Here is a 26,753-nt window from a genome sequence, read left to right on the forward strand (position 1 = left end):
AAAGCTTCATATTTCGAGTGTGTGTAGCGAACGAACTCGCGTTTGGCTCTCATCCCTACGTTTCAAGACCGTTCGAATTTTTAGTTGTTGATTTTAATTTTTTTTTTTTCGTTTTTTTTTTTTTGTAGCCTCGGTCCGCAGGTACACGGTGAAGTTGATGCCGCGGAGCCTGCGGTCCGGTGAGATAGAACGTCGAGACGAGCGTTGGACTTGGGATATCGAGGGGTGAGATCGAAACTGCATCACGTCAAGATGCAGACTCGTTCCGCCCGTCGCGTTGAGTTAGGTCAGGTCGGGTAAGGTTAAGTCGGTTGTACAGGTTCCGACAGCGTCCAGGCGAAGTCTCCTTACTTCCTTCCTTCCTCGCGAGCTTATCTCGCACATATCGAACGGGCCAGCGTCTCCGAAGATTAATGTAATACCCCGTCTCTCGATGGCAGTTATCGTTCTAAGGCGATTACCATCTTGCTCAATTTACACCGAGTGACGAGAGGCATCGTTCGCATCTAGGCGATTATCGGAACACCGTAAACCCCCTACTTCGTACGACCCTCCGCAGCTTCGAAGGCGTCTCGCTGCGTTAAATGCGATAAATTTTTACTACTTTCGAATAATTTCACACCTCGTACACATTCGCCATTCGGGTGTATGCCTTCTACGTGCGGAGCGAGATGCAGAAAATTAATTGGTCGTCGCCGCGCGTTGCGCAGCAAGGAATTCGGATGCAGCGCGGGTGCATACGTTGACGGTAAGTTCGGAATTCTAGCGATACGAGCCGTAAGGGTGAGAATATAGCGGGGGGGGGGGGGGGGGGGGGGGGGAAAACATTAAACGACGTTACCTTCCCCCGGCCGTCGTAACGCCCGCTGTGTAGTCCAACTTCAACCGATTCGGCCACCGGCGTAATTTGCATAACCAATTTACATGCATCAAAACCTGCGAGCCAAGCCTCGCACATATTTCGTCCACCGACAATAAGCCACATAATTATACCGGGCGTAACGTAATCATAACGCGCACGGGTACAACTTCGCGGCACCTTACGCTCTCGATCTCTTAGACCAAATATAACGTTGGATTATATTTGAGATAGAAATCTCCGTCCAGGATACCTATGGGTATGTAAATTATTGACATTATATACTTCAAACGCCGAGGAGAAATCGACGAAATCCCGTATGATTTAACGTGTATTTCCAATTAAACTTCCTCGAATATCTCCACCATCCGCAATTATAATGGCCGATCGAAATTCATCCGCGATCTCAATTGATCGGGCAGGAAATGATCCAGTCTACATATTCAAATTTTTTCATCGCTGTATCTCTGTAGGTTTTTTTTTTTTTCCTTACCAGGATTAATTTTCCGACATACTTAATTTAGGGGTACATTTTTCGTTCAATACTCAATGTTTAAGTCTGAAAATATTGATTCTAGAGTAAAAGTGATGACCACCAAACTTGTGGGAAATCACATTGCCCACAACTTTGGTTACTGTCACTTTCACTCTAAAGTTGAAAATAAGCGAGATATTCGAAAACAAAAAAAATACACCCTCTCAATCGAGAATCGCAACCCTCAGGTCAAATGCTCCGGCGCCTGGACTATAAGTGTTTTGTTTCGAGTTATCGAAATATGCTCGATAAATCGATCGAACAAAAAAAAGTAAATGGAGTCATGAATATGAAAAAAAAAAAAAATACGTAAAATCTGTAGGCGCGAATCGAGCGGAGTCGTATGCATGGAGATACAAATGGGCAAGAAAATTTCTCGTCAATTTTTCATAACGAATCGGTCGGTTGACATGACGTACGCGGCAACGGACGCAACGTTGATTTATTTATTGGCGTTTATGATTTTTTTTTTGTTTTTTTTCTCCATCCGCAGTTCTATAGTCTATTTCCTTTTTTTCAATTTCCACTCATTCATCGTCCGACGACTCGAAACGTCTACTCTTAGGATCGATCGACCGGCGACGGTCCGAACAATGGAGGCGGATAGGAGCTCACGCGAATCGCATGCGTTAAGTTACGGAAACCGATATCCAGACGACGTACGAAAAATGAAAACTATCAACTTTCGAAAATATCGTGACGCCGACTGTAATTTGTCTCCAATTTTCAACCCCGCACTTTCGACGACACTCGAGTCCCCGGATTATTACGCAATCGAATTGCGAAATTCAATGAAAATGTCAATACGATATAACAAAACCGGCGAAAATATCACCCGGTATTTTACGTAAACGCGCATCGTAATTTCTTCGGTAGGGAAGGTGGTATACGTTACATTCGGTTTAAAAGCCACTTCACCTGCAGCGAGCGGGAGACACGTGCGCTAAAAGTGGCATTCGCATCTGGGCATGCGTACGGTCGTACGTAACGTAAACGATCAAATGAAAGACACGGGGCTATTAATTATTTCGTGAAAGTAACCGCGCGACCGCCTCCATTTATAGAAGACGAAACACGAGAGGATATTAATAATATACCGTTGACGAAACCGTTCAAATAAAATCATCAAAGATTGACGAAAAAAATTTTCTCCTTCAAAGAAATTCCGTTGAATGAACAAAAAAAAACGTTTCTCTTCTCACATCATCGCCCACCGAAGATCCGTCAAGTGCCGCGCTGTCTTCGGTCAAGTTCAAGTCCGTTTAACGACGTTTCAATGTTATACAAGTTCCCGTTTCACTTATTCCATCAATTTATTTTTCGTTCGATACGCGCGAAACGGCTACACCGTGTGAAAAAATGAGAACGTTATTCTCATATCGAATCTAAATGAATATACGCCGCAGAAATTATCCTCGAGTTCGAAATTTTGTTATTTTTTTCGAGAATATTTTCACCCTCGCATGAAGGACGGTGGTTATTTTTTTTATTTTTTTTCTTATCTCTTTTTCGCGCGCACACGAAACCCGCGTAGCGTTATTCCGTGCATATTATACAATATCGCAGGTGAAATAGCCTCGGGCGTTAGATTATAGCGCAGGAGAGATGATAGGTGTAGGGCTTAACCGACATTTCAATTTGCAGTGGAAGGTAAAGCTTAAGCTCGTCGGGAACATATTCCGCAGGGCGAGGCGGGCGTGAAAATATATAAACCCTTGTAACGACCGGTCGAAACGACACTTGACTCGCGGCTACCCAACTTAACACTCAGCTCTTAGCGACCGTCGCTCGTCTCTCTTTCTCCACCCTCCACCCTCGACTCCACCCCACCCCCCCGAAACCCCTTCAGCCCTTTTCTCTCGCCCTCCCTTTTCCCAGCTGCAAAGAGTCATAATATTTTTTTCCTACCGCGGTAGGGCTGACCCCTCTAATGGGGCAATGGGCCACAGGGGCTAACCTGGGGGAGTGAAGGGTCTTCTTTTCTCTTCTCTTCTTCTCTTCTTCTCTTCTTCTCCCTTTCCTTTTCCATTTGCGCTCTTGCGCCAGCTATATAGATTATAGGACAAAGTAGTGGGCCCGCACGTTGCGGGCTCTGCCTTACGACCGGGAGTCAGAGGTCGTAGGTCGTGGGGAGGGGGGGTATAGGATTCCGTAGGTTTGGAGGCGTTTCTCGCTGAGCGAGCGAAACCTGGCGTACGGCGAGGGCGAGGGTCTTAAATTTACGTTTTACAAAGTTAATTGAATGGGCGTAGGAAACTGCCGCTTCTACTCCTACCGCGCCACGCTATACGACTACCCCGAAAGCTCCTATTTCTCTCGTCCTTACGGGGTTCCTCCCCCCCCCCCCCCTCCGCCGCCCCTCCTTCTCGGCTATACCCAAAATTGAGCTTATAACGCCGACTAGACCAGAAACCCGAAATGCTTATCGTACCTAACGTGGTCTGACTCGCGAATAGTTGTCGGAGCCTCGTATGATCAACGGTCCCCCACCGCTCGTGATATACGCGAATAATCCTCGAGGAACCCGACGAACGCGACGATCTCCTATCGCGGATATTTCAACGTTGAAAATTTGGACAAATTTTTTTTGCTCACCACCTATTCAACCCTTGATCGCTTTTACGGTCGAACGATACAAACGCGTATCCGAAGACGCAACTCGTATACATATATATATATATATATATATATATATATATATATATATATATACGAGGGGTCTTATTCCCTGTAGGAATTTTACGTCCTATTGATTCCATGTATTCAGTTACCGGTACATATGTACATGTATATACATACATATATTCGTACGTGTACAACAAGTGGTTTTTAGTGACTGTATATATCCTACGTCTGCGTCCATGTGCGTGGGCGTACATGTACAGGTAATACGTTCGACTAACAAGTGAAGTATACACGATACGTATCAGAGGTATATATATATATATATATATGGGTACGCGTACGTACGTGTACACTATGTACACGGGTGAGTATCCGTTATCTAGAGCGGAAACGAAGTTTACGAAGAATATCACTTTTAATATTTTTTCCCTTTTCTTTCCCTGCAGTTATGCCCCTCTTATATTTCTCTCTTTCGAGCATTATGCCCTCGGGGTAGGTAGGTAGGTAGGTAGGTAGGTAGGTAGGCAGGAAGGAAGGAATAAGGAAGGAAATATAGGAAGTTAGTATAAGTCGTAGCTGTTCGCTACTGCAAGCCGCGTGCCTCGTGCCAACCCAAACAGGAGTTTAATCTTGAGAATTCAGTTTGATATTACTACTGGCAAAAGTTATTGCTAGAGCTGTCTCTTCCTCGGATAATCCACACACAGGCATATTGCTCTCTATATGCGTACGTATGTATGTATGTATACATGATATACAGAGCGGAAGAAAATTAGTAAGAGAAAAAGTTATTTCTCCAGTGCAACCCGGACGCGCACAACCCATCTGGAAAGGTGATTGAAAGAAATGGCGTTTCGCCGCTTCACCTCAAGATTAATGAAAATTTTTAAAGAAAACAAAAATGACGATGACTAAATTCTCGGAGTGAATCTCCAAAGAGAGACTTTTTTTTTTATTGCTTCAACATCATCGAGAACGAAAAGCTGCAATCGAATTGGTTGGTACACAGATAATAGGGTCGCTCATTTTATTCAGAGATTTTTATCTAAATTTATAGGATAATGAGGTTTGACGTCGTGTTATACGGATCGGTGAGCGTCGCGGCTTAACATCGGCGAAGGTGGTGGTCGAAGTTTTTTTGAGGTGACGTTTTTTTCAGGGTTTCCGATAACACGGAGGGTGTTACGCCCATCCTATATAGGTACCTTTTATACCTACGCGTTATGGTTCCTGCTCGATTACCCGTGTCGAAGGTATAGGTATAATATTATTACGGGAGAGAAGAGAGAGAGAGAAAAAAATTGAAAGGGGAAAAAGAAGGTGAAGAGAGAGAGAGAGAGAGAGAGAGGGAGAGAAAAAGAAAAGTGAACCGATGTAATAGACTCGGGAACTGAACATCCGCGCTCAAGGAGAAAATTTCAAAAAATTCCTCGAGTTTTGTCGCGAGCTATAACGATATAATGCCCGAATAAAAAGACGTGAAATTTCATCATTTTAATATCGCAAGGATGTATCGTTTCCGATACTACGACCGCAGACAAAAAGACGATTAAAATAAACGAATGAAATGCCGTGGATGTTCTCTTCTTTCGGAGCACACGAAAAAAGAACAGTTTGGGTGGTGGTATTTTTTTTTTTTTCTCATTTTTTCATTTTTGGCCGAATACAAATTCAGAGGGCATATGATACCCACTGCGACGTGTATAATTTCGAGACGAAATAAATGCCAATTCTTCGGATTTTCGCAAGCCATGTACCATAAGAACCAGTCGAGGGGCCGGGTATGTATATAGGGTACGGTACGGCAGAGAAGCGACGTGCCTCGGTTATAAAAATTCTAGTGGAATGCACCCGCTGAGGAGACTCCGGCATACCCCCCCCCCCTCCCCCTCCCTCTCCTCTACCACCTCCTCGTCCCCCTCTTTCTCCTCCTCTTGGGTCTTGAACCTGAATCAAACCTGCTTCGCGTACATAATCCAGCTGCTGCTTACTGCCGAGCTAACTCGCTGGCGAATTTCTCAATTCCTATGCATCCTATACGTATTACTATATACCACATAGGCGTGTATGTGTATTTATCTTTGAAGGGAAATATTTTCCCTCTCCCCCGTTTGCGAGGGAAATTTTTTACTCCTCCTCGCGATTCATTTTTCTCCATTTCCGTTTTGCTCCAGAAATCAGGCTACGTACTGGCCCCAGACGAGAAGGAAGGAGGAAAGAATCCCCTCGCTCAAAAATTTGAATTTTCATTATTTTATTGCGTTGTAGAAAAAAAAAAAAAAAAACGGGGGAATCGCGTAGAATAACGAACGCGGTGTTCTCACCCCGATACGGAGAGAGAAAGAAGAGAAGCTTCTCAATAATCTAGGATAGTTTGAGACCTGGAAGAGGAGAAATAGGTTGATTTCATATAGCTGTAGTATGGAAGATTTACGAGGTTCCATAGGCTGCAGGGTAGAGAATGATAAAACGCAGCTAGGGTACAGCAGGTTCACGGATCGATACATGAACGGACGAGAAACTTAGGACGAGAATCATTTTTTGTCGGGTAGCGTAGGTCGCTCCAAAATTGAGCAGTTTGTTTAAGGTGAAAGGGTGCGCGGGTGTTTTCGCGTTTGTGTCGCGGGTCCATCGTTTCGTCAGTGAGAGGAGGTAGAGGAGGTAGAGGAGGTGTAAGCTGCTCCCTAGCGATATAGAAGAGCCGACGGACCCGCCAGTTGTGCGCCCTCATACCTCGGAGCATTTATTACACCGACGTATAAGATCAAGAAATGAAAAGAACGAGGTCCGACGTCGTCGTCGTCGCAACGTCGAGATCACATTCTGTGGAAATTTTTACCCCATAAAACGCGGGCATATACGAGATACGGAGAAAGAAGTATGAAAATATCGAGGGTATCGAGGGTAGTGGAGAAAAAGTTCTAATTTTCGGATGGGAATGAGGACGTTGAAAAATCAAGCGGCGACGGGGCGCGCATCGCGCTCGTACAATATACAATCCCACGGCGATATATGAAATTCCAAAATAACCGACGCGATGCGGAGCAGACGACGACGAACGTAGTTCTACACCAAAGATGTTCTCTTACGAGATTGCTATACTCTCGTACGTGTAAGACAGCCAGACGGTAATATAGGATTCAAAACTAATACGATCTTCGGAGGTAGAACGATCCTCGTCGCGGACGTAAAACGAAAAAATAACTCCGTCTCTGCGTTAGCCAAGTTATTTACGGGCAAAAAAAATTTTTATGCCACAGTTAACGATTTTGGAAAACCATCGGGCACACGGTCAAACTCTACTACTTGGAAACGACGCAGACTCTTCGTTGGTATAAAAATTCGCATTGTTTTCGGCAAAGATTGATCGCCGAAAGTACCAGCTCTTTCGGAATTTCGAAAACGAATAATCCAAGGTTGGGTTCAGCGTCTAAATTATTTCAACATTTAAATCTCTTCCGCAATAAATTTCGACGCAATTTCACGTGACGTGCGACCGTATAACGATCGCGAGATGAGCCGTCGAAGAGTGGAGGTTCACGATTCACGGGCAATTTACCCCGAGCGTGAACACTAGGCTTTCGTGGAATATAATATGAACACCGACACATCACCGATTCGGATATATATATGTACGATATACTAAATCCTCTCCGGTACACAGCCTTCCTCGTACCTCGAAATAAGGATACGAAAATATGGATACAGAAAACAAAAAAATAGCCTTGCGAAAAAAGGGGCGAAGTGGCTAGGGTATTTACGAAATCTCCGAGGACTTTCTCCGGATTCTCCGGAGGCAAAAATTAAAGACCCGAAGGGCCAGGTCTGGCGTCTTCCGGACTCCTGTAACGGTAGCTTCATTTAGATTTGGTTTTGAACGGCTTTATAAGCACCGCCTTCAAAGGAATGCCCTTGACTACCTCAGCTTGGATGTTTCTGAGAGCCGGCAGCGGGCGGCTCATAGAAATCGATACAAGTCTTCCACTATATCTACACCCTTAATACTCTCACCGTCTTCTTCTCCCTCGATGTTACCGCTTGTGTCTCGTTTCAGCTTCAACCTCCGCCCGAACTGAATCTCCCCTGAAATTTTCAGCCCCCTCCGATCCCTCCGTATACCCACGTTAGCGAAAGCACTTCTCCACTCTGTATCGGAATGCGCTGGGGCACGCCAACGGTGTAAAGAGAGTATCCGTCAGGTGTATGATCTATACTCGTATTTTATAGATGTGGCGAGAAGAATGCTGGAGGGAATCGCACGAGAAATCCATTTATCCGTAGGACCGAACGAGTCGGGTCTGAATACTTATACACACTGCATTATACTTTAATTCTTCGACACAAAATTTTCTTGTGCGCAAAAGAAGGGGACTTTTTTCGTTGTCTCGCGTTCAATGTTATTCGCATTCGACGTATATATTCATTCGTGTCTTTTTTATTTATTTGAAACACAACTGTTACGTAAGACAGAAAAATTATCCGAGGAAAACTTTGAAAAAAAAAGAACTAAACGTAGATGAAAAAAAAAAAAAAAACTCTCTTTCCGGAGAAAAGCGAAGTGAGATGGAGGAAATTCTTTTTTTTTCTCTGCTCGACTTTCTTCTACAGAGTAGGCAGCACAACGTACGTTCGCACGTTGTATGAAAAATCGTCTACACGGATCTGTATCATAATGGTACCTAAATGTTTACAATCCGAGTTACTTTATTTTCACTTACTGATGTGAGCCCGGGGGGTGTGGAACGGGAGTGGGAATATCATTCCATAGATGTTAGCGAGGAAAAAGGAGAAGAAGCGAAAAAAACTAGGAAAATAAAGAGATGAAAAAGAAAGAAGAGAAAAAAGGAGAATTTAGGTTGGGGCTCAGTGCTTCATGGACGGAAAAGAATACATCTCACCGTGGGGCATACGATAGCACAGACGACGGCGTGAGCTCGTCTCGGACGGGCGTCGTAACGACGCGACGAAAATTCTCGACGCGACGCGACGTCGCGATTATGCAGCAGCAGCAGCAGCAGCGGCAGCACTAAGATTTCCACGTAGGGTACGAGTCCCGAATTTTTCGCACACTCTGGAGTAGCTTAGTTTTTTTTTTCTTTTTTCTATTAATCAGCCCGCGTCAGACGCCACGCGTGGCATGGCGCAAAAATTGAATAACTTCCTCTATTTTTCGTGACCATATGGACATATTTCGTTTTGATTTTCATTCGTGAAAATATAATCACCGAGGGCTTTCTCGAAACCCTGTCTCTTTAACAGAAATACCGAGCGGAATACCTCATATTTATCGTAGGAGTTTAATTAAAATCGCAACGAAATCTCGCGAATGACGTGGCAGCTGGAAGTGATAGGAATTTCCGGACACTGATAATGAGGAGCTTAACGATTGGAAGCTGTCCCTCTTTCCCCCTGTTTTCTCTCCCCCCTTCGTTCCCTCTCATTTGTTTCTTTTAGATAAAACGACGAAATCAAAGCGAAATGGAGTTGTGAACGATCGTCTTACCGACAAAATTCGGAGAATCCGAGGCGTTCACGAGTCGCAGATTTATCTGGACAAATTTTTTGCGCCGATAGATTCTTGTCCGTGAATTTTAATTTTCTCGATCACATGTCGGAGCGAAATCAGAAGCGGCGACAGCAGGAGAATCAGACCGTGTGCTCTGATCAGATTCGGAACGATCGGAGAAAAAAAAATGGTCCTCGTCTGCCTTCAGGGAAAGTAGGAGATGGAGAGGAAAAAGAGGAGAGGAAAAAGAAGACGACAAAGTGGGTAGAGAATGGAACGAAGAAGCGAAATTATACATCAAACGAATACATCATCGATAATAATCCTGCGGTCAAATCAAGATTTGATAAAAGTTGACTCTTTCAATTAAAATATTAAATCTGATAATTAACCATCCTCCAGCGAACTGAAATCTACAGATTCGTAGATTATTCTACATATCGTAAAAGTGAAGTAAAAAAACGAAATCAAGGTAATATATTTGATACGAGCAGCAGCAGCAGCAGCAGCGGCAGCGGCAGCTCTCGTGGCTTTATACGTTCTAGGAATTAATTAGAAATTTCATCTTCACTCTCGAACCAGCTGTTGGGATTGCTAGACTTTAAATTGATCCAGTGGTCTGCCCCCCCCCCCCCCCACCCACCCGCAGAATTTCACTGCTTTGCAGTGCTGCGAATGAATTCCTCTGGTTATTATCAATGTTATCATCATTATTATCGTTATGATAACGATTATTACGAGTCAAGTTAAAACTAGATAACCAAACTTGAGGTTTATTTGATTTAAAAAAAAACTAGATCATTCGCTCTCGAATTTACTATACCGTTGAACCGGATTCGTGAGCACGACTGTACATACCGCACTGTCAATGAGAAATCAAAAAAAAAAAAAAAAAGGAAAAAATCCAAACCAGATAAACGAAAAATGAACGTCAAACAAAGGATGAAAGATGAAATCACGTCCACTCGCGCGGTGGCCATCGTCACGTTGAAGAGCAATATGAAGGGGGTGAGAACGAGATCAAAAGAAACGTCCGGAAAAAAAAATATAACACCGAATCATAACGAGTCGCCCTTCCCGGTTCGATTTTATATTCGAAAGGTACATTTTTTGCCCAATTTTAAAAAGGAGAAAAAAAATGAAATTGTCAAATGACGGAGGATGAGATATATCGTTACATATGTATATATATATTCTAGAAAGTTGAATAAAATCACACGAGCTTGATCGTGAACCGGCAAGAATTTATCCTCCGATAATAAGAATAATACTACGATCGAATCTTTCCGCAGGCGTGTTTGTAACGGATTTGCGATATAAGCTATAATACAGAACATGGCGAACCCCTTGAAAATTTGTCAGATCCAATTTTTTTTTATCGCAAGTGTTACGGTTCCTTTTCCATCGAGTATGTAGGACTGCTTAGAAATTTTTCCCTCATTCCACCCTATTATTTTATATCCCGTCGTAAAATTTGATAAAATTTCAATTCCTTCTACAATTACCTGGTCTGTCTTTTGTGGAGAATAAAAAAGCAGAAAGGAAAAATCGCGTCACGAATAGCTTTGTCGCAATCGTTTATAACATTAAATACATATGATATAGATTGTATACTGATATATACCGACTCCGCTCTTCCCCCATGTATATTACGATCAGATGAATAATTATTCGAAAGTACGTGTCCGGCAAAAAATCATAAGGTCAAGGATACGCGGCGTAATATTAATAATACAATTTTTGTATGTGTTACATTAAAATATATATATAGGATCGTCGGCAAAACTCATCCTTTCACCGTTATTACGTCCGAAGAATTCTCGCCGTTAGAAAAATTTCAACGTAATATACAACGTCTGGAATTTGTAAATGAATCGAATGAAATTGTGTTGAGAAAAGCCGTAAATTTACGCGTCAAAAATCGATTTCCGATTGAATTTATACGTCGAGCCGCGGGTATACTTATACGTAGTTATCAATTAATAATAATATTTTGTCGCTTAGTCGCAAAAGTGGGCACACAGGGATCGTAATCGTAAATGTGGGCAAATAACAAAACGTCCCGAGAAATAGGAGAAAGTTGGAAAGAACTTCATCATTCACGGTAATTTTTCCGTCAAATATCAATATTCAATGTGTACGTACATACGTATCCCCCTGATACGGCGTGGAGTAATTTTATCACGCGACGAATGAACGTTTTTTCAATTTTTCGTGTACCCGACAAAATGTCGTTGTCACGTGTGGTACACGTACGGATACGCATGAAGAATTAGAGAAATTGAAAAAAAAAAATAAAAGGGAAAGGACATTTTTTTTTTTTTTTCCACCTCGGCAATCAACTTACGATTAATGCGAAAGGGGAGGAACGGGTACAATGTACGTATACCTATACGTGGCTAAATATATGGCGGAAACGCCGCGTCGATTCACGTGAATAAATATCGAGTGCGCAATCAGTGTGCCAAGGTCGCAGGATGCGAATGATTTTCGGTCGTGGTCGTCTTATTACGTACGACTAATTGAGTTAATAACAGAGGTAGGTAACGTATATTATAGACGAAATTGCGTTACTATCTATCAACGGTTACAAAGGTACTTAATATAGTTACTGCACGATGACGGGTATGTGGTACCCGTATACATATATATACATGTGTGCAACGCATGTACGCTGGGATCAAAGATATTCGGGACAAGGTATGTACGTACGTACCAGATGACGATGATCGAGGGTTATTCAATCTCCGGACGCGCGGCATCTGCATCTTATCGACTAAAACGGTTAGCTGTAGACCGAAGATCTTCGAGATTCCCACGGGTTTCAACTAATCGAGGACGCACCGTCAATCACTTTACGTGCCGTACATTAGTAATATGTATATAAAATATTATCTAGGTAGGTCGTTGTGTACACATAGACGGTGCACCTCGGCAGAGGTCAGGTCCGACCGATCCGCGTGAGAGAGAAGAGAATTTTAGAAATTCGAATCGTTCCGCACTCCTATCTATACGGTACCACATTGGTCTTTTTGTTTCTCTTTTAACGTGCCCCGAAAAATGTCGATACATTATGCCGATGCGTTTTCATCGCCCGGTGAGGATAAGGCGGAGGGAAAGAGAGGGGAGATTGGAAACCGCGAGAGCGTTCGTTCGACCCGATCAACGCCGCGAGAAGCTCCCTGATACTCTTGATCGGATAATCGGGTCTCTGGCAGCAACGGTTTTCAAAGCATCGCTTTTACGCTTTTTCTCCCCATATTGTCCGCTCGAGGACTTTGCTTGAAAAAAAAAAAAGAAAGAAAAAAAAAAATCCGTTCGTTCGTTCGTTCTGTTCTTTTTTTCAACCGTTTTTTACCCCCCATTTCCGCCACCTCCGCAAGCACTCGAGTCCCGGTTACCATCGGGGATACAAACGAATTTCTTATCAACTATACATACATATGTATGTATATAACACGTTTTACGTATAGTCGGATATATACAGAGGAATTTATTCACGGCACGATTTTAACGCCCGCTCGTTGCGACCCACTTGCTCGCCCGCGTCGCGGTGGCTTTTCTGAACATTCAATAGATGTTACATGCACACACGTATACATGGTATGTATAATTGTACGGAGACGTGAGTATAAACGAGTTGATTGGAAAATGCGAGTCGATGATATTCATGAAAATCGATTTACCGGAGACATGCGGAGAATAGAAAAAGAATTTCGTACTCTAAATTTTTTTGAAAATTACCGAAATTGATAGAATACGATTTTCAGCACGAAAATTTCATTCTTACTTATTTCCAGCACCGAATCGTATTGAAATTTCAACGAGTGGTACGCGCAGCGAAGGGGGTTCGCGATCGGTGCGCTGCACAATTTGATGCCGTTGCATTAATCGCATTGATTCGCCGGAGGCGATATTCCCACTTCTTCGTCGGCGCGAAGGATATAAGGTCAGAGTTTATGGGCGAGCGTAATAATATGATATAACGTATAACGAAGGTAACGGGGTCTAAATCCGCCTCGTCTTTCTCCGCTCTGCCTTTGGCTTTCGTAGCGAACTCTTACTCCCCGGGTTATCTCGCTCTCCGCGAACCTCGCCAAAATTTATCGGCGGATCTCACCTCTTCTCGAGAGCCTATAAATAGCCGTCGGTCTCCTCCTCGCGACACCGGCACCGAACAAAAATCAACGGAGAAAAGAAAATCAAAGGAAATAAAGGAAAACAGAGCAAAAGCCCCGCGTTGCCCTTTATACATCACAAGGGAAAGGGAATCGAAACCTCAAAGGACGAAGAACGTATAAAAAGGGATAAAGAGTAAAACGCGTAGGTATAACGACGTCGTTGAGGGCGACGGTTCACTCGTTCACTTGGTCCAGCCTCTCGATTTACCGACTTCCGAGTACATAGGCGGATCACTCGCGCATTTAATAAAACGGAAAAATGAAGAGAGAGAGAGAAAAAAAAAAAGGGAGGAAGAAAAATTCCGTTCCCCTTGTAGAGACTGATTACATACCCGGAACACATAAATAATTACAGGGACTTCTACATTTCTAGAGAAAAATAACAAGAAAAAAAGAAAAACCATTTCGTACATTTTTTCGCAAAAATATATAACAAGCTTTCGCATAGATGAGGAAAAAAATTGCGAAAATGAGTCCGATTTTTATGGTACACACGTTTATACACATGTACGCGATATATGCATACCTCAGAAACATTCCCCTTCAGGAGTCATTTTTTTGAACTGCAGGAATACGTATACCGTTTTATACCTAATACATTATGCCGCAGACATTTAGTTCGCTAATTAGCTCGTTAACTCTTCACCTCATTATACCATGAGTAAATTATCTAGTATAGGGAGTTTTAATTATCGTATGAAATGAGGTAGGCGATTCGACGGTTCGTATTTCAGCTCACAGTTCGCCCGTACGTAGCTCGGAGTAACGGACGAACGACACCGAGAGAATCCGAATGAATAACAAAAATCCGGAACAAATATTACAAATTTATGAAAACTGACGATGAGAGCGTACGGGACGAAATGTCTATCGAAAATGGAAATCGCGAAGGGGAGGGAAGGGGGCAACGAATAAAAGCGAAAACTAATAAAGGGGATGAGAAACGGAAGAAAAGAGGAAAGGAGCAGGGTGGTCCGGAGGCGTGCATGTATTTTACATATGTATGTACATATGTATGAATAGGTACGCTTGTACATAGTATATATATATATGTACGTATAAAGGAGGACGCGAGGAGTTTGGGTAGATACAGTGGTGGGTAAGAGATTGAGACGCCGGAAGCGGAAACCATTAATGGAAGAACGACGAATGCTGTCGTGCCCCTCGATGTAGAGAATTGAGTGGCGCTACTGCAGCACACAATACTACGGTGAATTTGCAACCTGCACACGGTCGGCTGTCGCCTATATTTTTTAATTCAGGTTCTCTGGCCACGTATCTAGGAATCGGATTACTATCCCATGTAACATTTACTTTTTTCCATTCGATTCACTCTCATTTTCTACAGGGATTTATACACCGCGTACGATGAAATGAATTTCGACGAATCTACTACTCCGTCAGATTTGTCTTCTTTTTCTCTTTTTTTTTTTTTTTCTTCAATTCGTCATTTTTGTGAAATTTGATGAGATAATTATGAGTTATAATTTGACATACTCCCGCTACGAGCAAAAATCTGACGCGAGTTCACCCCGGGACTGATTCTAGTTTTTCGCTTTTATTACTAGCGCCAATCGGCTCGTGGCGATTGATTGGATTATTATTATAAGTAAGGTACACAAATTGACAGGTGTATAATTGGTGAACCGATATAGTTATGTGGAATATGCGGATTATATTACTCCAAAGTTATTAATACACCGCAACGAATCCCGCAAGCAATAAGCTATTAATACACACAAAGCGACTTGAAAATTGATAAAGTTATTTTTTGTGGCTCATATAACGCCAAAATTGAAAACGTTCGTAATAAAAAATCATTTGAAATTCGACGCGGTCGAAATTAAATTATATCAATAAACATGAACGTACGCAGTCGAAATTAAAAAGTTTCAAACGATCGTTTTCTCTCTTTTTCTTTTCTCTCTTTCTTCTCTTTTACATCCGTCATTTCAATCGGGCGTGAGGTACACGTATGCAGATACAACGCACGAGGATATACCTCGTGTCCGACTCGCATGTTACCCACCCGTGCATGCGTTATTTGTTCTCCAACTATATATCGTGTCCAGTTAGATAAAAGAAAAGGCAAAGCATATAGATGAACGGATATAAATAATAGGTGAAATTATCGGTAATACACGTTCTACCTGAAACCCCAAGGGCGTTGGCTTGCAGTACCTACCTACCTTGTCGTGATTAACTTCTAGCTAATTCTGTCGCGTGTAGAAATCACGAACGTGTACAAGACACGTACTCGCGTACGCCACGTCTCTGTGTGTGTGGGTAGTAGTAGTTTACATTTTATACATGGAGTACACGGTGCATCGTATCGCGTGTTACAGAAGCACCTCGGCTAGTGATTACACATGGTATTATCTGTGGAGTACCTGCGACGACATACACGGTACAGGTGAATGAACACTCGCGTCTATGTACATGTATAGTTGAGAAGAAGACGGTCGCACGATTCAATTATCGGGTAACGGTGAATCGCGCTTTGGAAAACCACATGTCGTACGAGTAATTATTACCTACGTTGTTACACAGATTTATACAGTCCAAAATATCGCCGCGAGCTGTACCTGTATCGTGTAAGAATTTTCTCCTTTTTTTTTTCATACATTCGCAGAAAGTTTCCGACTGAAATTTCCTCAATCCTTTCTCGAACCACTACGTACAGCTTGTGGTCTTGAAATTCCAGATACTTGGATTTTCGAAAAATTCAGTGGAGAAAATTTGTAGGGAGTCTGTAATTGCTTTTCATATCACGAGAGAGAAAATAATACGCTGTAACTGCAAGCTTGGTTCTTGACGAAACCGGTTGGTTTTTTTTTTATTTTTTTCTTTTTTGTTTCATCAAGTGTTTAAAGAGTATACTTTTCTTTTTAATTTCATACGGACGAGTTAACGTACCCGATTTTCGCCAGCTTTGCCCTTTTGTGACGGAACGAACGCTTTTCGGTTTCGCTTGCGTATAGCTTGTTGTACATCTATACACTTATCATCCGTAAGACCTTGAGAGGGGAGGATCTGGAGGATATACAGTCAGCACACGTTGAAGCCCGAAGCCTCTCAGAAAGTCTTTCTCCCCGTTCGCTTACACCAAGCATCAACGCGATAAGGCACATTTTCGTTATACGCTAACAATAAGTCGTTGTCTCGTTATTATTGAAATAACGATACATATATATATATATATACACACAGATATCCTGTGTTACACACGTATACGTACAAAAATGGGGAGATTCCACCACCACCTCCGTCGTCGTCGTCTTCGTCGTCGTAGTCGGAGCACGCGATACACGGCATCCTCGGATAAGGGAATCGTTGAAACTTGCGCGACTCGGAGGAAGCGACAAAAAAAGGGGGCGGGGTGATAAGAAGATATACGTACACGTGCGTACGTTGTGTACGACGTACAACTTCGGATGAATTTAGAAAAAAATGATAGCAACGAATCGCGAGCCCCGGGGGGAACGGAAAAAATGACGGAATCGAGCTAACAATAAATGTTATTTGCGTGAGATATCATATTATCGGAGTTTAATTACATCGGAACATGAGTAATTGCTGGTATTGTGTAACCGCGGGCGAACCCATTGCACATACATACGACATAGTAATACCCTATATGGTATATACCTATGTACGGTAACTACTCGCTGGATAACGAACCGATGTATATAAATAATAGATATATGCGTAGGTATATCGAAACGGAAGCCACATAGGAGAGAGAAGATTGAAAATGGGGTAGTATTTCGGCAGCGGAGTTAGCCAGAAAATAAACATTGTAATACCCCGATTTCGAAGTGCGAATAAAAGCTGCGCTCTTGGGGTCGAATCTCATCCGACGTTTTCGTCCGACGATGAGAAGTGTCTGAAAAAATATGACCAGAGATTTTACTTGACGTCGTAATTAGCTGCAGTTGTTTTTCTATTTTTTTGCTGACCCGCTGTACGTGGATAGCACGCGCCACTGCATCGTGTTATTTCTAATAATTAGGAGAGAATCCGTTTCTGTGGGGATTCGACATTCGGTACGGAACCCATACCGCCGATCGTGGGAGGAATTCCCTCGGTAATGTTCATCAATCATGGAAGGAAACGAACACTCTACGTACCGTGAAGCACCAGCGGATTACACGTATATGTTACACGTAGGTATGCATGTACTTTATACAGGTAGATATATATATATATAAGCCATGCTGCAGACAATGCTACGGAATTGTTTATACCGAAGATATATGGAATGCGCAATTCGATTGTCATACCCTGCACCCAACCTGCATTACAAGGAAAAGGCTAACCTCACTTACATTCTCCGCTTGTGCATCGCGTGCAAGATAAACACATCATCCGAGTAATATGCAAATATATTTTCACACGTACACGCATCATACATACAAACAAATACCAAAGCTCGGAGGATTTTGACACGTCAAATGCAGCCCCGCTGAATAATATATCTCTGCCCTATTGTTGAGGAACATTCATAACGCATCATATGACGGAAGTACAGGGGTATATTTCGTTCTCCGTACTCATCATTTCGAGTGTACGCGGCGAAGAAAAATAAATTAAAGTCTTGATCTCCGGAGTATACCGAAAATCGCTATCTCCATTTTCGAAACTAATCCGAGCCCGAGTTCGGCCTGAAATGAGGAACGGAATTTGACGGAAATTTTAGAAAATCCTTTTCGCAATCGAGCGTTGACTTGGTAGGTTTTTCAAAGTGGAAATTGAAAAGTGGAGCTCGATATACGCTCCACTTTTTGTAAACATTTTACTCCGTGTTCTCGGATGCCGACGTGGTGTTGAGGTGGTATATCTACACATACCCGCGTGTGTATGGATTTTCTGTTCTTACAGGCGAAGATAAAAATGCTTTCAGGGTTCCTCAGCGACGTTACTACCCCTTACAGAGTGAGTGAGTGAGTGAGTGAGTGAGTGAGTGAGTGAGTGACGTTCCTGACACCCGAGGAAGAGAGAGTTTCGGTTCGTTGGGTTGGGCCGAAATTCCCCCTGTTGGCACATCATGCGAAGCATCAATCACCTTAATGATCGGATCGATCGGTTAACCGGTTGACTTGAAAATTGCTCGAATGAAAGAGCTATTAATGCGTGAATTTGATACATTCCGATCTTCGTACAGTCGCCTATTTTTCATCGGATAATCAGCGAATCGGTAGTCGCGTGAGAGTTGCGAAAGACGTTCGCAAAATGAATGTATATCTATCTATCTATCTATTCCAACGCTTACGCGGTATCACGATTTACCCAAGGGAGGGTAGAATTTCAAGTCTGAACCTACGTGTCGTCTATAGAGGCACTTATACCGACAACACCTGTTCATTTCCATCGGGCGATTAATTGACGAAAATCAAGTAGGCCGCCCGTTTTGACTTTGCCGAGAAATTTGACACCCTCGCCTACCACTGTACGATACCGCGACTCTTGTCGGGCGTGTTAAGACTAACGACGTCATCAACCAAAAATCATTGTTTCTACCGCAAAGCGATCGCTACAACCCGCGCGTTACGATACAACGATAATTGCAGTTTCAAGAATTGAATTGGCCCCTTTTTTACGCGGACGTATCGATATCCAACTTTGACGCGGTCTTCTTCTACCGAGTAAATTCGACGATGTTAAAAATTGACGATATCAAAGATCAAGATCTCGAATGAAAATGGCAGCGACCGAAATACGTCGTGATTTCGCTGTACCTATGGATACGCGTTACATTGATTAAATTTTACCGACAAATCAGTCCGCCCTGAAGCACTACACACGAAGTGCAAATAGAACGATGAAACGGCATAGCGCAGATACGACTCTACTCACCGTCCGAGCGCAGACATCAAAGACGTTTCTAATTAATTTCCGAGATTCTGCTATGCTTGGCTGATAGATATGATCAATAATTATCGAGACTCGATAGAGTAACGTATTAACGAAGGTCAATAATCTGCTTATACCACCAACAGAAAATGCATCTGTACACAAAGCTCACGAGTTTTGCGCTTTTTTATTTTACTCATTAAGCGGGCCTAAAGTGACCGTTTATCGCCCGTTGAAAAATCAAATATGTACAAACGGGTACTCGGTGTTCCTGAAAACGGTCACGTTAACCCCGCTTTATATGCAGAAAGAAACAAAAAAAAAAAAAAAAAAACGCGAAGAAGAATACACGAGTTACGAAAAAATATGGTGTGTATCGCGGGTTAAGTGGGCTTTTTGACCTCGTGTGCGATTGAAGTACTCCTCTCTTCGACTCGTACCGCGAACTCCACACACGAGGTCTGAAAAGGCCACTTCGTGCCCTCGGTGCACAATATATTATACTCGTTTATTTTATTAATATTCATTCGCGATCCGCTGAAATATAGATTCAATAAAATGCGTCTATTCATGCGAACGGGACATTGTCCATTCGACCGTGTATTATTAACTTTCTTTCGACTTCAAAGGAAAAAGTTTGTTCGGCGAGCGCGGTTTATTTTAACGTAACTTGTATACCTACTACACAAGATGGTTCGGATCCTCTCGACCCGTGAAAAAAAAAAAAAAAAAAAAAAACCAATCGATTATTTATGCTTTCAAATCATGTGCTTTTTTTTGAGTGCGATATCTTATTGGATAGGGATCTCTTTGAACTACGAAATTATTTGATATCGGCCTCGCAACGGTTCGACCGATTGGTGTTCGAGCAGAAGTCATCAATCAATGCGCTCTATATAGATTGAGGAATGATCGCTTTATTTTTATTTATGGAATCGGGGGCGATTTTATCGAAAAGGGTGAAATTTTCTACTCCGGATGATTAGGAGAGCTTGAAACGTTGATCAATTCGTAATCTACAGGGAGGGAGGAAAACGCTGCATCCGTGCAGGAAGAGAAAAGAGAAAAAAAAAAGGGGGTAAATAAGCTGCGTATATGATAGGAATCGATCATCCTAGTTGAGGGTAATAGCGATCACGTCAATCCTGGTGAAGCTTATCCCCGAAAGTATTTGAGTGACAGACGGCTCGATTGGGTACCTGATCGCCGAGGGTTATGGCTGCGAAAACGAACGAAAAGATACCAAGATGCTACTACGATTGCGAGGGTGAGAGTCCCGAAAGGTACATCAATACATAGATATACAGTCGGAATTCCGCGTGGAGTTAATTCCGACACAGTGAATAGCTCCGGTGAAACGACCTGATTTTTTTCCCAAAAAAATCAAAGAGAAGAAGGACCACATTTATTCTCGCCAGAGAATTTTTACATTTCGATTTTCGAATTCTGATGCTGAAGGAGGTTGATTTTTTTTTTTTTTTCAAATATGTACCCATTTCGTAAACCGATCAAAAAGTTGACGACTCTTATCTTGAAAATTCTACAAATCCGAAGAGAAAAAGAAATCGATTTTTAGAAAATGGCGTGTCGACTTCGCGGGCGTACACAACGACAAGCCAAGTTAAACAGCAAAGATCAGCTTGCAGATTGTCAAACTTATAAATGCATGAGTAGGTAGAAACTCATGACTTTCATTTTCGGTACAAACTCTAATCCTTGGATTGTTTAATCAACAAACAACGGGTAACTCCAAGCTCCGTTTATAAAAAAGTTGTTCGTTACAATGAAATGATAAACAAAATGAACGAGACGTGCGCCAGTCAGACAAAATATCCTACCCAAAAAATGAGCATTGGTACGTCTGTCCGCGTGTTTCCGTGACGTAGAAAAATGGTCAGGTCGGGTTGGTTTCGATTTGCGAAGCTCGACTATTAAGATAAAAGCTTAATCGTTTAAAACAAAAGACGTGGGGGGGACTCGAAGTAAAGAGTGTTTCACTCTATACTTGTACGTGAACGTATATAACGCGTATACGTATCCACGTACCTACACTTCTTTGTTCACGAGGAAGAAGCTTTCACGTTGGCGCTAAAAGTTCGCGTGACATTTCTTATAACCCACGTTCCGTATCGATTTAAGAAAATTACGAGTTACCACATCGGTAGGAAGTTAACGTATTAGAAATTACGCGAATTCAATTAAATACTTTTACTTCTTTTTTTTTCTTTCATTTCTAATATAATGAAACTTAATTTCACCCCGTATAACGTCACAGCGATTGATTCCGACGAATAATTTATTCGCTCGGAATACAGTGCATGACTGTAACCCCGTTGGACCTGCACTTCGTTCGACCGCCCAAATTATACCGATTCACAGATCCGTAACCTGCGTAACGAAATCTCAAGAAGATTTCGCGTCGGATATACGCGAATCGTCGAGGAGATCGCAACGAATGAGCAAGGGGTCGGGGGGCCGGGGGAGATCGAGGCGGTCCATTTCGCATCAGCTTCGAAATTGAAGATGAGTCTACAGGTAGGCAGGCCGGTAGGTAGGTAACCCAAGCAGCAACAGCAGCAGCGGCAGCGGCAGCGGCACCGAGCTGCGGGGTGGGCTAACAACGTCGATAGAAGCTCCTGTGTGGCCTTCGGGAAGCCTTCGAGGCCATCGACCAGGGCGTCGCGGCCGTGACGTTACCTCCGCGGTCCTCCACCGTTCCCCTGCGACGCCCATGGCCAATGCCTGTCTGTCGTGCAGCGGCGAAAGCACCCGTAACGTGAGCGGAGTGCGACGTCGGAGCTTTTCATGTATCAAACACGTCAATGAAGATATTCGAGTGGATGTATACCTATATATAAATATGTATGAGCGATATAAAGCCCTAAATATGCAGGACTCTATGCAAGCTCGCTGTATTTTTATCCATTTAATGTACACTGTTTTATTTTTTCTCATCTCTTCTGGAAAAATGGCAGAAAAAAAATGATAACGCTTTTACAGCCGCGGGTACAGTCTTCGGGATATTTTCGACCTTGATAGCGGTTGAAAAAAAAAAAAAAAAAAGAGAGAAACCGAGGGAAAGAAATTCTCTGCGTGATGAGAAATCCGATTTAAAAAGAAAACGAAGACTGGTAAAGTGGTAAGAAAAATACCGAATGGAAATACAATCTATAGACGTATGCCCGGTGATAAGTGTGTAATGGATATATATATTAAATGTAAACAGATACTATACGTCGTACTGCAGCAATGGATTCTTTCTCTCGGCGAGCAGAAAGATCTTCCATTTCAGCAATTTGTAGTTTATCGCGTTGCGTTCCACTTTGTGTCCGTTTGCAAAAAATGGTCGAATCGTCGACTGTGTTATATTCTTTCGCAGCTGAAAGGAAAAACTTTGTAGCCACTTTCTGCGAAGCTATCGGAAATTCGATATTCGTCAAACTCGTCGGTTGAGGAACCGTAAATTTTTGCGAATTGTCAACGCGACGAACGTGAATAAAACTCAACCACCGCATGCAGTACTATACTGACGCAAAATTTATAGAAAAAAGAATCTCGCGATTGTGAAGATTCATTGTGAATTTAGCGTGATTCGGACGACTCGCAGATTCAGCGACGACGAGATGGATCTCCGGACGATCGCAGACGATCGCAGACGATGAGCAAATAGCCACGCGCGAATGTTTATACGGCGGTGTATAAATTTCGAGCAATCGATCAGCAGCTAGCGGAAACCTCAATTGATCACTGTCCTGATATACTATACCGAGGAAAGCAATCTATCATAATTTGTAAGATTCCCCATTTGGCATCAACGCTGTATATTTGCAGGTGGTGACGGGAACGCGTTCCATAACGCAGGTGATACCGCTGCATTGAAAATAGCAACCGACGAAATTACGCCCTCGGAACCATCGACGTTTTGTCTGCATCGAAGAAATTATTGAAACGTAAAGAAATTCCTTGTAATCGACCGTTGAATATGGTATTTACTGGCTGAACGAGTAGCGAATGTTATCATCCTAGCACGAAGTTATTACTATACAACCTTTAGGTAATATTTAACATCCGATAGGTTTATTTTGCCTCTGGCAACTCGAGGAGAAGCGTAGAATGAATATAAAATAATGAGAGAAATATAAGCGAGCAATATCGGCACGAACAGAATGGACGCCCATAGTGATTGAAACAGAATCATTTTCTAATTAAATTTCCAACAGATTGATTTTCAACATTATATGATGCACACTTCTCACAGGTTATCCCCTCGTGCACCATCGGGGCTATGAGGTAGAGTTAGTAGGAAAGTTCGTTGGTATCCTATTCGATTTTGGGGTCAAAAATCGACATTTTTTTTCTTAGATTTCCTATGTTATTCTTATGTATTTCGACCTCAGGAATCCGAGTTCACACGTTCACCAAAAAAAGATTCGATTTTTGAGCAAAAAATAAATCATTGTTTTAATTGGGTTTAATATGCTTTTTTACGTATTTTGACCTCAGGAATCCGAATCTGAAAGAAAAATTGATCCATCTCTAAAATTGACCGAGTTATCGCCAATTTTCAGCTTTTTGGGGTCAAAAATAAAAAATTGATTTTTCAGTCTATATTAATGTAATTTGAGCTCAGGAATCCGAATCCGACAGAAAAATTGATCTATCTTCAAAAATGACCGAGTTATCCTCATTTTTTCGCATTTTTTGGCATAAATTTGAGGATATCTCGAAGGGAAAAAATCGTAGCTCAATTTGGACAACGGATTCGTGTTCCTGAGGTCAAAATACATAAGAAAAGTGCCATACGATCAATTTTGAAAAATAAAAATTTTTGGCCAAAATTTGAAAAAATCGTAAGGGGTACCCCTTGGAAAAATCTCAAAATTTGGCCAAAAATTTTTATTTTTTAAAATTGATCATATGGCACTTTTCTTATGTAATTTGACCTCAGGAATACGAATCCGTCGTCCAAATTGAGCTACGATTTTTTCCCTTCGAGATATCTCCATTTTTATGGTAAAAAAGGCGAAAAAATGAGGATAACTCGGTCATTTTGGCAGATAGATCAATTTTTCTCTCGGATTCGGATTTCTGAGCTCAAATTACGTTAGTATAGACTGAAAAATCAATTTTTTATTTTTGACCCTAAAATGCTGAAAATTGGCGATAACTCGGTCAATTTTAGAGATAGATCAATTTTTCTTCCAGATTCGGATTCCTGAGGTCAAAATACGTTAGAAAAGTGTCCTACGATCAATTGTTAAAATACTTCATTTTTGGCCCAAAAATTGAAAAGATCCAAAAGGGAAAAAATCCCTTGGAGTTTTTTTGATTTTGGGATTTAAAAATCAACACTTTTTTTATCGGGTTTTCTATGCTATTTTTTTGTTTTTTGATCTCAGGATTTCAAATTCGAAAGTCAAATTGATTTATCTATTAAATTGATCGAGTTATTACCAATTTTTCGATTTTTAGAGTAGAAAAATTGAGATATCTCGATGAGAAAAATTCGTAGTTTCACAACGAAAAAAAAACTCAACACGCAGGTGAAATAAAATGAAGTGAAATTGAGAAAGAATCACGTCACAAGAATTCAAACGACGAATGAAATCAAATGCGATGTTAGTTTTATAAAAATTCAATAAAATTGCAAAATGGATATCGAACAAAATGACCAAATAAATCGAGTAAGAATTAGGAAAAAATTGAATTAGATACCACGTACATACCTAGGGCGGATGCGATTTTTTCCTATTCTTCTCAGGGTTCCCCAAGTCTGAAATAATAAAAACCAAAGTCATATTAAAATAAATGATCGGGATCAAGATTTTTTTATGGCTTTCACCCGACAAATCGATATACCGGCTTATTCTTTCGCCGCAGGAGATTGATTTTCTCCGGATAATTTCTGCACGTGGGATTTGATGAGTACATAACCTGAGCACACAGATATATCCGGATATCTGTACCGGTCTGAAGTTAACCGACGAACGCAATTAATTGAGTCATCGGGGACGCCGAAATGAGCTTCGACTAGAATAATCCGAGAAGGGGTGTCAATTTCGACGGGAGCGGAAGCAAAGGCAGACGCGGAAGGCGGTAGGGTGGTGTGTTATATTTGCTGAAACCGCAGAGTACTGCGATCAACGTCTTTCGGATTGCGCGCCGAAGATCTGCAGGGGCGAAAGTGGGAGTTGAAATGAGGACGAGGGAATGAAAGCCCCAGGAATTCTGAAATTACTGAATTGCTCGAGCAGAAACTCAGCTCTCAGTCACCTGCACATTCAAACGCGCGAGGCGTCAGAAACACCTATGAAGAGGGAAAATTTACATCACGTATATGCAGCAGGAACGCACGTGTGTTCGTTAACACCCTGCAGCGGCTGCGAACAAGTCACAAAATTACTCCGTCCTATGCATATTGGCATCGAACAAGTCACCGAAAACAAATCAACATTCGGTCGACAATTTTCCTCGATCCCCGCGTCGAGATTAATTTGCCAAAAATGAAAACGAATCAAGTTTTCATTCAAATGAATCGCACGCGTCTGCACGGTTGCGACGCGACTTTTGAGGAAAGGAATCGGTACGACCAGACCCGAACCTCTTAATAAATTATAAGCCTGCAGCATTCGAACTGCAGCAAAATTACAGGCAAACTCCAGCGGCAAATGAAAGCTCGAGTGTGTTTCTTGTTAATGAAAAGTTTAGTCGGCGTAGGTATACCTGGGGTAGGAACGCTACGTATCTACTAAATGCATGCCGAGAGTTCTTCTTTACACGTTTTCGCTTGGCTGGATTTTTGGCTGACTGAGAAAATTTCTAGAATCTCTTGCCGCATAATACGAACATCTAGAGAAGTGTAGCAATAGAGATAGGATGCTGTGTTTTACCTAACTTTTCTCGTTATATTATACTAACTAGTAAAGTTGCTGTAAGTCACAGAACGTTGTACGTTTTATCGTTCGAAATCCGAGTTCCCATAGATGAAATCGAGAACAAAGGTACGATTTCGTTCGTTTTTTAAACATGTTAGCAGGAAGAAGTGTACGTGAAATAAATATGCGAAGACAATCGTTATCGTCAGGTAAGTTTTTTTGTCGGTGTACCGAAACCAAAATGGAATCAAATCGAACCGACGTTCGATCTGGATTCAACTCATTCGGCGACGGTTGTACCTATAAAATATCTTGTTGA

The 26,753-nt window shown here is 42.0% G+C and overlaps 1 protein-coding gene across 2 annotated transcripts in view; it reads right to left on the reverse strand.

Moving 5' to 3' along the window:
- Positions 1–26,753, reverse strand: part of LOC105683508 (putative polypeptide N-acetylgalactosaminyltransferase 9) — a 160,509-nt gene that overhangs the window by 119,505 nt on the left and 14,251 nt on the right. For both annotated transcript variants that reach the window (XM_048657361.1, XM_048657347.1), the window contains exon 2: positions 25,286–25,332. The gene's annotated coding sequence lies outside the window, so the exon portion shown is untranslated. The remainder of the gene's footprint in view (positions 1–25,285; positions 25,333–26,753) is intronic.

The sequence above is a fragment of the Athalia rosae genome, chromosome 1, assembly GCF_917208135.1.
Source record: "Athalia rosae chromosome 1, iyAthRosa1.1, whole genome shotgun sequence".
Classification (NCBI taxonomy): Eukaryota; Metazoa; Arthropoda; class Insecta; order Hymenoptera; family Athaliidae; genus Athalia; species Athalia rosae.